Source organism: Triticum dicoccoides, chromosome 5B (genome assembly GCF_002162155.2).
Source record: "Triticum dicoccoides isolate Atlit2015 ecotype Zavitan chromosome 5B, WEW_v2.0, whole genome shotgun sequence".
NCBI classification, from domain to species: Eukaryota; Viridiplantae; Streptophyta; class Magnoliopsida; order Poales; family Poaceae; genus Triticum; species Triticum dicoccoides.
Genome location: NC_041389.1, coordinates 215,375,243 through 215,387,533, shown reverse-complemented (window position 1 = coordinate 215,387,533; position 12,291 = coordinate 215,375,243).

Genomic DNA, 12,291 nt, shown 5'->3' with positions numbered 1-12,291 from the left:
CCCACGGGCCTCCCCCAGGTGCTTTCTTGATTCCCAAGGTGTCTTCTGGTCCGAAAAAATCTCCAAAAAGTTTTGCTGCCTTGGACTCCGTTTGGTACCGATATTCTGTAAAGTAAAAAACAGCAACTAGCATTGGGTACTATGTCAATAGGTTAGTCCTAAAAAACGATATAAAAATGCTATAAAATGACGGTAAAACATCCAAGAATGATAATATATCAGCATGGAACAATAAAAAATTATCGATACGTTGGAGACGTATCACTCTGTCAGAGACAAATCTCTCACAGCGAAGAAGATCACAGTCTCTAGCTGGCAAGTATCTACTCGGAACACAAAGAGATTTCTCTCACAACTTCCATAGGACTTGGGTTTAGCATCAGAGAATCAAAGCTTCGAACGCTAAACCCCTCTTAATTGTACGATGGTCCTGTGACTCAATAAAGAGAGGAGAAACAACAAAATAAATGCTACGTCTTCATCGTCTTCAATCTTCTCAGTCGTAGTCACTTCCTTCAGACGAGCACTGAACCAATTGCCTTGCGTCAGCAATTTTTGCGGGGTCACTCGTGTTATCCTAATATTCGGTGATAACCTTCACTTCCACACAAGGTGTTAGAATTAATCCGAGGTCACTATCGATCTACCGAGGACCAAGCAATCACACAAGGCACGACATCGAGATTTGTTAACGAGGTTCACCGATATGGCTACATCCCCAGGGCCTGACTATAGGCGCTCCACCCCATGACACTGCTACAATATCACACCTTGGCCGCCCGGGTGCTAGCACACATCGTCGGTTCCCCCACGTGCCTATGCTATTATGTTGGCATAGGTTACATCGTGTGTCTACCCCCACTATATATGAGAGGCCTAGGATACAAGTGTCATATTAGGACACAACTCCTACTCTGTCAACACACAGTCCAAAACCAAGTCCAACTATAGCCTACCTTGTACAATAACATTCGACACACCTCTAACAAACTCCACCTTGGCGAATACTCTCCACCACCTTGGATCCATCCATGCGTCAAACCTCCATGCACATTGGACCTGAGATACGTCATGAGCACCGCTGCTACTCCCAGACTCCATGTGGCTCCACCTGCAACTGTAGTTCCTTCTCGTCTTCTTCACAGTCAACACTCGAGCAAAATTAAGTTCCTATTTACTCTACTTTGTGCTCCCAAATTTTGTAGTATCCGCTCAACACCGTCACACATCGATAGCTGATGCGTGACAGTGAAGAACTGACATATTGGATGCCACATATAAGAGTTACCTTAACTCAACATTACCGCTCTTTCATGACCGTATGTCTGAAGATTTAAGGAATCTCACCGTCGCCCTATGTCACCCTGAGTCCAATTCACAATTGTCTCACCATTTCCCGGATAGTCTCTAACATGTCCCACAACTATAGCACTTCACCTCCTTCTGTACTTGTCATCCGCATTTTCCCATGTGCATTGAACACCATAGAATATACGATCATGTACTCTCTCATCTTTTGACAGTTTCAGACTTTCCGCCACTTTATCAGATTCTCCACGGTCAACTCATGCCCATCAACTAGCATCGATAGACCCAGTCACCAACTTGAATCTGGTACTCATCAACACTACTTCAGCACCCCTGCACACTTTGTCTAATCACATGTCTTACAATTAGTGCCTTGGTCTGTCGTTGTGTCCCGTGCTTACCGCATGCCTCGCCACTATCACCATGCAGAGCCTCTGCTGCCCTGGTCGAGTATATCTAGGGCGGCGGAACCACACCACTCAAACCCCTACTATAGAAAACCACCGATCATCGACCGATGCCGAGTATCACGTCTCCATCAGACCACTGGTACCCAGTCTGATCGCTTTTCCGCTTTTCCGCTGAAATAGTCTTCGACTCTCCATGCATTTACACCATAGCCCCTCCATTAGCACATAGTGAAGTCTTCCATCAGACAACAGCTCCACCTTCAACATGACTTCATGTAGCTGTCCATGCTACCGTTGCGCCCCGTCGACTTCAAGCACTCATGTGTACACTGCCTTGAATCAACCCTGCGCCATAGTCTTGTCGAAGCTGCACAAACCCTCAGGCCTGCGTCACGTGTTTCCACGCCCCAAAAGTCGGCCACCATCAGCATCACGCTACTATGTCATCGTCACTGAAATCACCATCGTCTTCTGCTTTGACCGACATCCCCGTCGATCCGTCGGACAGTCCAACCCACCCTGCATCTTGTCTGCCCCGTACACCTCCATGCATTGCTTGACACCCTGTATTTGCATGATCCTGTCACAACACGCTCTAGACTCCTCCAAGCCTTATACACACGCTGCCATCCTCTCAACGCGCACCACAAACCCTTACGCTATCATCCCAATACACATCATGTGTTCAAAGCAATAAAGCCAATATCCACCACAAGCCTTCCAGTGTGCATTTAAATTGGAAGATCAAAAGATCCAAAATATCCAACTCCACAATGTGCTCCTATAGGTTGTAGGTCCATTAGACATCCTATTTCTTTCTCCTGATGACTAGCTTCGGCGTTACATAACTTACCATTTTTCATCAAACAAATCTCATATATGTACAAGCACCCAGCCTGCTCACCCATGCGCAGTTCCTCAACTTGACCCGACATTGTGCACTTGCCACTCGTGGGAGCCTGCCTACTACGCTGAAGTTGCCACTGGCCTAGCTCCGCTCGTCTGCCTGCTATGTACGTTGTGGGCCAAAGTGGATCACGCCGTCCTATGGCCCGCAGACTCTGCACGGCCTGGGCCTCTGGCCCACCAGCACCCACACATGTGCATTGGACCTTGCACATGCTAGGGCACCAAAACCCCTGCCATCAATCTGCTGTCGCCGCTACTCGCTCGATCTGATCTCGCCGAGAATTCGGCTGCTGCATGTTCTATCGTCGCCACATCGAACAGTCACTCACGAACACCTCCCATGTACATGCCGCCCGAGCCTCCAGTCCAAATCCTACCGAGTTCCACGCTAACGCTGCTATGTTGTCAGGACCCCGACTCAATGCCACATCGATCTAGCATGTAACACCTCATATCACTTTGCGGCCTCACGCACAGTATTCCCACGGGTGTCGCCTTACCTTTGCCCGGGACCGTTTGTGTCTTTTGGCACACGTATATGATAGTGTCGCTAGCATCCATATGATAAGGAGCCCGGGCTGACATGGCTAGTCGTAAACCCAAAGTGGCACAAACTTACAGGGACAGGCATCCATGACCCAACATCGAACGTGTCGGTCATCAGCGAGTGAATCCAGGCTGTAGCACTGGGCTAGCAGGACTCCAGTGAACCGGTCTGTAGCGGGCTAACAGGACTCCGGTATTCATCGCGTGACATTTCCCCGAAGGGACAGACACAGGAACGAAGAAGGACACATGCCGGCCAGCCTAAGTGTTCCGGAGCAGTAGCAAGCTACCCTGGCTCAGTGGAAACACTAGGAGACATTTCCCGGTAAGAGAGGCTACCAAGGATAAACAACTAGGTTGTCAGATCCCACACATACCAAGCATTTCAGTAACATACACACAATATGCTCGATATGTGCAAATACAACATGGCATCACAACATGACTCTACAACTCAAGTATTTATTCAATAGGCTCCGAGGAGCGAGATAATACAATCATGGGTCTCATGACCCATCAATCAGAGCATACAAGTCAAAGCACAAGCGGAAGCTTAACATGTCTGAGTATAGACAGTTATAAATGAAAAAGGCTGAGAAGCCTGACTATCTACCAGATCCTGCCGAGGGCACAAGATCATAGCTGAGGTAACAAGCTAAACGTCGAAGTCCAAGCGGAACTACTAGCGAGACTGAAGTCTCTCTGCAAAACATAAAATAGGCAAACGTGAGTACAAATGTACTGATGAGGACATCAATACAATTGTTACACCCACAGCCCCTGCTGCTATACATACTGGACCAATTACTAGAGCTCGTGCACGCCAACTAAATTACCAGGTACTTTCGTTTCTTGGTAATGATTCTAATGTTCATGAGAATATGATGCTGCCTAAATTGGATACATTTGTTTTGCTTACAAATGAAGGGCCTAGCTTGGAGAAGGATGAACATTGGAGCAAGAACAAGCATGGAGATGATGGCATGCGCAAGGGGAACAAGAACGGAGTTACAAGTGATGATTTCAGGACTTTGAAGCCACCATAATGGGTGCATGAAGCCTTGGACGAAATATACAAGATGCCACTTCATAAATTTCGTCCCGAGGCTATTTTAGGTGCTGCGTCACCTTATTATTGGGCCAGGCCCATGTAATTTCGAAATACATAAGTATAGGCTATTTTTAGAGTCCGTATGTGTGGGGAAACAAGAGATAGGGTTGATTTCAGACTCCTCCACCAAGGGCCACGAAATTCCCCCCCCTCTTCCTCCATATATACAGCCCTTAGGGCATCGTTTAGACTTTGGGTTTTGTTTAGATTAAAAGTTCGCCATAGCTGCAACTTCGCGTACTTCGTTTGTGTTCAACGACCAGACAAAGGCGTCACAGAACCCCACCTTGATCAATAAAGCTTTCATCTTATATTCGCAATATCCAGATTGCAATCTTAGTTTCTTGCTTGTTCTTCGTTTGCTCGCAGGAAACAGACCCTCGTGGTCAGGTTGATCGTGCTCCGGCGTGGTCAATAACCTCTCGGAGTTGGTTTAGCGATTGCTAAGGCGCGACGTCCTCGCACGTTCGTAGTCGGATCGTCAAAGTCGACTTCCACCAAAGCGATATCCATCATCTCATCGAAAGACGGGACACCTTTGCCTCTATCAAGTGGTATCAGATTTCCAGGTTGCTCGGTGAGATTTTACAGTTTTTCGTAGTTTAGATCGAGTCTGTTCTTCATACCTACAGTCCACGAAAAAGCCACAAAAAAAAATTTAGGGTTAGTTCATCATATCCGAACCAATCTGAGCCTTTGTGATGAGGACATCAATACAATTGTTACACCCACAGCCCCTGCTGCTATACATACTGGACCAATTACTAGAGCTCGTGCACGCCAACTAAATTACCAGGTACTTTCGTTTCTTGCTAATGATTTTAATGTTCATGAGAATATGATGCTGCCTAAATTGGATACATTTGTTTTGCTTACAAATGAAGGGCCTAGCTTGGAGAAGGATGAACATTGGAGCAAGAACAAGCATGGAGATGATGGCATGCGCAAGGGGAACAAGAACGGAGTTACAAGTGATGATTTCAGGACTTTGAAGCCACCATAATGGGTGCATGAAGCCTTGGACGAAATATACAAGATGCCACTTCATAAATTTCGTCCCGAGGCTATTTTAGGTGCCGCGTCACCTTATTATTGGGCCAGGCCCATGTAATTTCGAAATACATAAGTATAGGCTATTTTTAGAGTCCGTATGTGTGGGGAAACAAGAGATAGGGTTGATTTCGGACCCCTCCACCAAGGGCCACGAAATTCCCCCCCTCTTCCTCCATATATACAGGCCTTAGGGCATCGTTTAGACTTTGGGTTTTGTTTAGATTAAAAGTTCGCCATAGCTGCAACTTCGCGTACTTCGTTTGTGTTCAACGACCAGACAAAGGCGTCACAGAACCCCACCTTGATCAATAAAGCTTTCATCTTATATTCGCAATATCCAGATTGCAATCTCAGTTTCTTGCTTGTTCTTCGTTTGCTCGCAGGAAACAGACCCTCGTGGTCAGGTTGATCGTGCTCCGGCGTGGTCAATAACCTCTCGGAGTTGGTTTAGCGATTGCTAAGGCGCGACGTCCTCGCACGTTCGTAGTCGGATCGTCAAAGTCGACTTCCACCAAAGCGATATCCATCATCTCATCGAAAGACGGGACACCTTTGCCTCTATCAAGTGGTATCAGATTTCCAGGTTGCTCGGTGAGATTTTACAGTTTTTCGTAGTTTAGATCGAGTCTGTTCTTCATACCTACAGTCCACGAAAAAGCCACACAAAAAAAATTAGGGTTAGTTCATCATATCCGAACCAATCTGAGTCTTTGCATAATCTTTTTAGGGTTTTGCTTTGTTGAATTTGCGGTTGCATCGTCGGTCTAGTTGCTGGTCTTAGAGTCTAGTCTTTTAGAGTTTCGAGTTCTGGTCATAAGTTGTCACGCCGCCGCCGCACCATCATCATCGCCCCTGCCATCTACCACCACCGCTCCGAATCCGTATCCATATACCACCACCAATCCGTGCCCTTATACCACCACCGATCCATATCCATATACTACCACCGCTACCACCACCGCTGCCATATACCACCACCATATATCCACCACCAATCTGAGTTCCTTGCTTATTAGGTTTGTTTTCGGGATCCATCTAGATTCCGATTCATGTTTCCTTGCCGGAGTCGGGTAGCCACGCTCCGTTTAGGCCCAAAATTTTTCGAAAACGCATTTTTCGAAAAAATTTCTGGCTATCCTATTTTTAGGTGTTTCTGAGTGTTTTGAGACAGGTGCCATTATAGGAAGTTTTTTTTGACCCGTTTCCAGTTTTTGGGTCCGGGCAGTCGAAAAAAAAAATTTGGTCAAAAAATTCCGTGCCCATCCTGTCAGTTTGAGCTAGGAAGAGTTTTGAGACACTCGCCATTATAGTGATTTTTCGCAAAAAAAAAGCAGCGCAAAAAGAAAGGGCGCAAAAAAAAAGAGCGAAAAAAAAATTCAGAGTGTGCTTTTCCCTTGTTTACGTGCCGCGCCGTGATTTTGTTGGTGTTCTAGGCTCGCGTCTCTAGCACAGTCTAGCCTAGGACCAGCACAGTACCGTCGTTGAGCGTTTATTCAACTTTGCATTTCTGAATTGATTATTGCTGACCCTTTTTGCTACCATATTATAAGCCTTCCCAGCTCCACATACATCTACGTCGTGCGTTTGACTCTCCCTGGTAATCGCTCTATCCAAGCTTTGAGAGTTTTTGACTACAACGGTTGCCGATCACCGCCTGCTGCTGGGTAAGAACTGGTAAGAATTTGAGATTTGCTTGACGGATTTGTGACACCCACCACCACCACTTGTTCGTAGTCTGTAGGATCATATTCTTGTGTGTTTCTATTGCTGCTAACCATGCCAGGATCACAAGCCGACGAGATTGACTAGGAGAATTTATCGAACAAGGAGCTTCATGATAAGTTTCAGCAAATGATGACTGAACAGGTGCAAGATGTGCTGAACAATTTTGAAGAGGCCATGGAGAAGATCACTGGCTTTGAGAAGACGTTCGGAACAAAGCTCGATAACAAGTTTAATGAATTGCTCGCGCGTCTTCCACCACCACCACCCGCTGCAGCTAACACACCTCTCCAACAACAACAACAACAACGACTACCTCCACGTCGCGAAGCAGACCTCCGCCGAGCAAGCCGTGTTCCTCTTGCGTTTGGCCAAACTGTTGGTGCTGCTGTTGATACTTCTGTGGCTCCTGCTGCTGATGCGGAGGAGGATGATTATGTGGGAGACTATGAGGATGAGGTTGATCAAAATCAACACTACGTGCAGCCACCTGTACCACCACCAGCAGGTCGACCTCAGGTATATATTCGTAATGGTAGGCCTGCACCACCACCTCAGGTACGAGATGATGTCCATATTCCTAAACTGAAATTGAATATTCCACCATTTGAGGGTAGATATGTTCCTGATATATATCTTACTTGGGAGTTAGAAACTGAACAACGATTTACATGTTTACAATATCCTGAGCAGAGACGAGTTGCTGCTGCCGTTTGTGCTTTCACTAGTTTTGCATGTGTATGGTGGTCTGAACATTGTAGATTATATCCTATTCCAACTACTTGGGCTGCTTTGAAAACTGCTATGCGTACGCGTTGGGTTCCACCATATTATCAACGTGAATTGCTTCAAAAATTGCAGCGTTTAAGACAAGGGAAAAATTCTGTAGAAGAATATTATCAGGAATTACAAACTGGCATGATTAGATGTGGTATTGTTGAGGAGAATGAAGCTATGCTTGCATGTTTTCTGGGTGGATTAAATAGAGAGATTCAGACCATTCTAGACTATAAGGAGTATACTAATATCACTCGTTTATTCCATCTTGCTTGTAAAGCTGAACGTGAAGTGCAGGATCGACAAGCATTGGGGCGAACTAACTTTTCTGCAGGCCGACCTTCATCATGGACACCACGTGCATCTTCTACTTCAACTGCACTAGCACCTCCATAAGGTGCCACCTCCAGCCGTGATACAAGAAAACAGGCACAACCACCATTATCTGCCAAGAGCGCACCTGCGGGGCCTACACAGCATTCTTCTTCTTCCATAGCATCAACAGGGCACACAAGTGATATTATTTGTCGTCGTTGTAAGGGAGGAGGTCATTATGCAAGAGAATGCAAATCTCCGCGTGTGATGATTGCTACCGTGGATGGTGGATATGAGTCCGCTAGTGACTATGATGAGGAGACTTTGGCTCTTATTACACGTGAAGAACATGGTGGAGATGATTCTGATAATGAGACGCAATACATGGCTCCTGAAGACGCTGACAGGTATGAATGTTTAGTTGCTCAACGTGTTTTGAGTGTGCAGATCACACAAGCTGAGCAAAATCAGAGGCACAATTTGTTCCATACCAAGGGAGTTGTGAAGGAACGTTCTGTGCGCGTCATCATAGACGGAGGGAGCTGCAACAACTTGGCTAGCATGGAGATGGTCGAGAAGCTTTCTCTCACCACAAGACCACATCCACATCCTTACTACATCCAATGGTTCAACAACAGCGGCAAGGTTAAGGTAACACGTACTGTTCGTGTGCATTTTAGTATATCTACATATGCTGATTATGTTGATTGTGATGTGGTACCTATGCAAGCATGTTCCTTATTACTTGGTAGACCATGGCAATTTGATAAAAATTCTGTACACCATGGTAGAAACAATCACTATACTCTTGTTCATAAGAATAAAAATATTACTTTGCTTCCTATGACTCCTGATTCCATTTTGAAAGATGATATTAATAGAGCTAATAAAGCAAAACAGGAGACGAGTAAGAGTGAAAATCAGATTGTGGCAAAAGAATTTGAGCAACAAATGAAGCCTAATAATAAACCATCTAGTGTTGCTTCTGAAATTAAATTGAAAAGTGCATGTTTATTTGCCACCAAATCTGATATTGATGAGCTAGATTTCAGCAAATCTGTTTGCTATGCTTTTGTGTGCGAAGAGGCATTATTTTCATTCGAGGACGTGCCTTCCTCTTTGCCTCCTGCTGTCACTAACATTTTGCAGGAGTTCGCTGACGTTTTTTCACAAGACGTGCCACCGGGATTACCGCCTATTCGAGGGATTGAGCATCAGATTGACTTAATTCCCGGTGCTTCACTGCCAAACCGTGCACCATACCGTACCAATCCAGAGGAGACGAAGGAGATTATGCGTCAAGTACAAGAGCTTCTCGACAAAGGTTATATACGCGAATCCCTTAGTCCTTGTGTTGTTCCTATTATTCTAGTGCCGAAAAAGGATGGTACATCACGTATGTGTGTTAATTGTAGAGGCATTAATAATATTACTATTCGTTATCGTCATCCTATTCCTAGGCTAGATGATATGCTTGATGAATTGAGTGGCTCTACAATATTCTCCAAAGTTGATTTGCGTAGTGGCTACCATCAAATTCGTATGAAATTGGGAGATGAATGGAAAACAGCATTTAAAACTAAGTTTGGATTATATGAGTGGTTAGTCATGCCTTTTGGGTTAACTAATGCACCTAGTACTTTCATGAGATTAATGAACGAAGTTTTACGTGCTTTCATTGGACGATTTGTGGTAGTTTACTTTGATGACATATTGATTTATAGCAGATCTTTGGAAGAACATTTGGAACATTTACGTGCTGTTTTTATTGCTCTACGTGATGCACGTTTGTTTGGTAACCTTGGGAAGTGCACCTTTTGCACCGACCGAGTATCTTTTCTTGGCTATGTTGTTACTCCAGAGGGAATTGAAGTTGATAAAGCCAAGATTGAAGCTATTGAGAGTTGGCCGCAACCCAAAACGGTCACACAAGTGAGGAGTTTTCTTGGCCTCACTGGATTCTATAGGCGTTTTGTGAGAGATTTCAGCACCATTGCTGCACCTCTCAATGAGCTTAGAAAGAAAGATGTGCCTTTTCTTTGGGGTACCGCACAGGAAGAAGCCTTCACGGTATTGAAAGATAAGTTGACACATGCTCCTTTACTCCAACTTCCTGATTTTAATAAGACTTTTGAGCTTGAATGTGATGCTAGTGGAATTGGATTAGGAGGTGTGTTATTACAAGATGGCAAACCTGTTGCATACTTTTCTGAAAAATTGAGTGGGCCTAGTCTGAATTATTCTACTTATGATAAAGAATTATATGCTCTTGTTCGGACTTTAGAAACATGGCAACATTATTTATGGCCCAAAGAATTTGTTATACATTCTGATCATGAATCTTTGAAACATATTAAAAGTCAAGCTAAACTGAATCGTAGACATGCTAAATGGGTTGAATTCATTGAGACTTTCCCTTATGTCATTAAACACAAGAAGGGAAAAGAAAATGTTATTGCTGATCATTGTCTCATCGCTATACTATGCTTTCACAACTTGACTTCAAAATATTTGGTTTGGAGACCATCAAAGATCAATATGTGCATGATGCTGATTTTAAAGATGTAATGCAGAATTGTAAAGAAGGAAGAATGTGGAACAAGTTTGTTGTTAATGATGGATTTGTGTTTCGTGCTAACAAGCTATGCATTCCAGTTAGCTCTGTTCGTCTTTTGTTGTGGCAGGAGGCGCATGGAGGAGGATTAATGGGACACTTTGGCGTGAAGAAGACGGAGGACGTACTTGCTACACATTTCTTTTGGCCAAAGATGAGACGGGATGTTGAGCGTTTTATTGCTCGCTGCACTACATGTCAAAAAGCTAAGTCACGACTCAATCCTCATGGTTTATATATGCCTTTGCATGTACCTAGTGTTCCTTGGGAGGATATATCTATGGACTTTGTTTTAGGTTTACCTCGAACAAAGAAGGGGAGGGATAGCATATTTGTTGTCGTGGATAGATTCTCGAAAATGGCACACTTTATACCATGTCATAAAAGCGATGATGCTGTTAATGTTGCTGATTTGTTCTTTCGTGAAATTATTCGCTTGCATGGTGTGCCAAATACTATTGTTTCAGATCGTGATACTTAATTTCTTAGCCACTTTTGGAGATGTTTATGGGCTAAGTTGGGGACTAAACTGCTTTTTAGTACTACTTGTCACCCCCAAACTGATGGACAAACTGAAGTAGTCAATAGAACGTTGTCTACTATGCTTAGGGCTGTTTTGAAGAATAATAAGAAAATGTGGGAGGAATGCTTGCCTCATATTGAATTTGCTTATAATCGTTCATTGCATTCTACTACTAAGATGTGCCCTTTTGAAGTTGTGTATGGTTTCCTACCTCGTGCACCTATTGATTTGTTGCCTCTTCCATCTTCGGAGAAGGTTAATTTTGATGCTAAACAACGTGCTGAATTGATTTTAAAAATGCATGAGTTAACTAAGGAAAACATTGAGCGTATGAATGCTAAATATAAACTTGCTGGAGATAAGGGTAGAAAACATATTGTGTTTGCACCTGGAGATCTTGTTTGGTTACATTTTCGTAAGGATAGATTTCCTGATTTGCGCAAATCAAAGCTAATGCCACGAGCTGATGGTCCCTTTAAGGTGTTAGAGAAAATAAATGATAATGCATATAAACTTGAGCTGCCTGCAGATTTTGGGGTTAGTCCCACTTTTCACATTGCAGATTTGAAGCCTTATTTGGGTGAGGAAGATGAACTTCCGTCGAGGATGACTTCATTTCAAGAAGGGGAGGATGATGAGGACATCAATACAATTGTTACACCCACAGCCCCTGCTGCTATACATATTGGACCAATTACTAGAGCTCGTGCACGCCAACTAAATTACCAGGTACTTTCGTTTCTTGGTAATGATTCTAATGTTCATGAGAATATGATGATGCCTAAATTGGATACATTTGTTTTGCTTACAAATGAAGGGCCTAGCTTGGAGAAGGATGAACATTGGAGCAAGAACAAGCATGGAGATGATGGCATGCGCAAGGGGAACAAGAACGGAGTTACAAGTGATGATTTCAGGACTTTGAAGCCACCATAATGGGTGCATGAAGCCTTGGACGAAATATACAAGATGCCACTTCATAAATTTCGTCCCGAGGCTATTT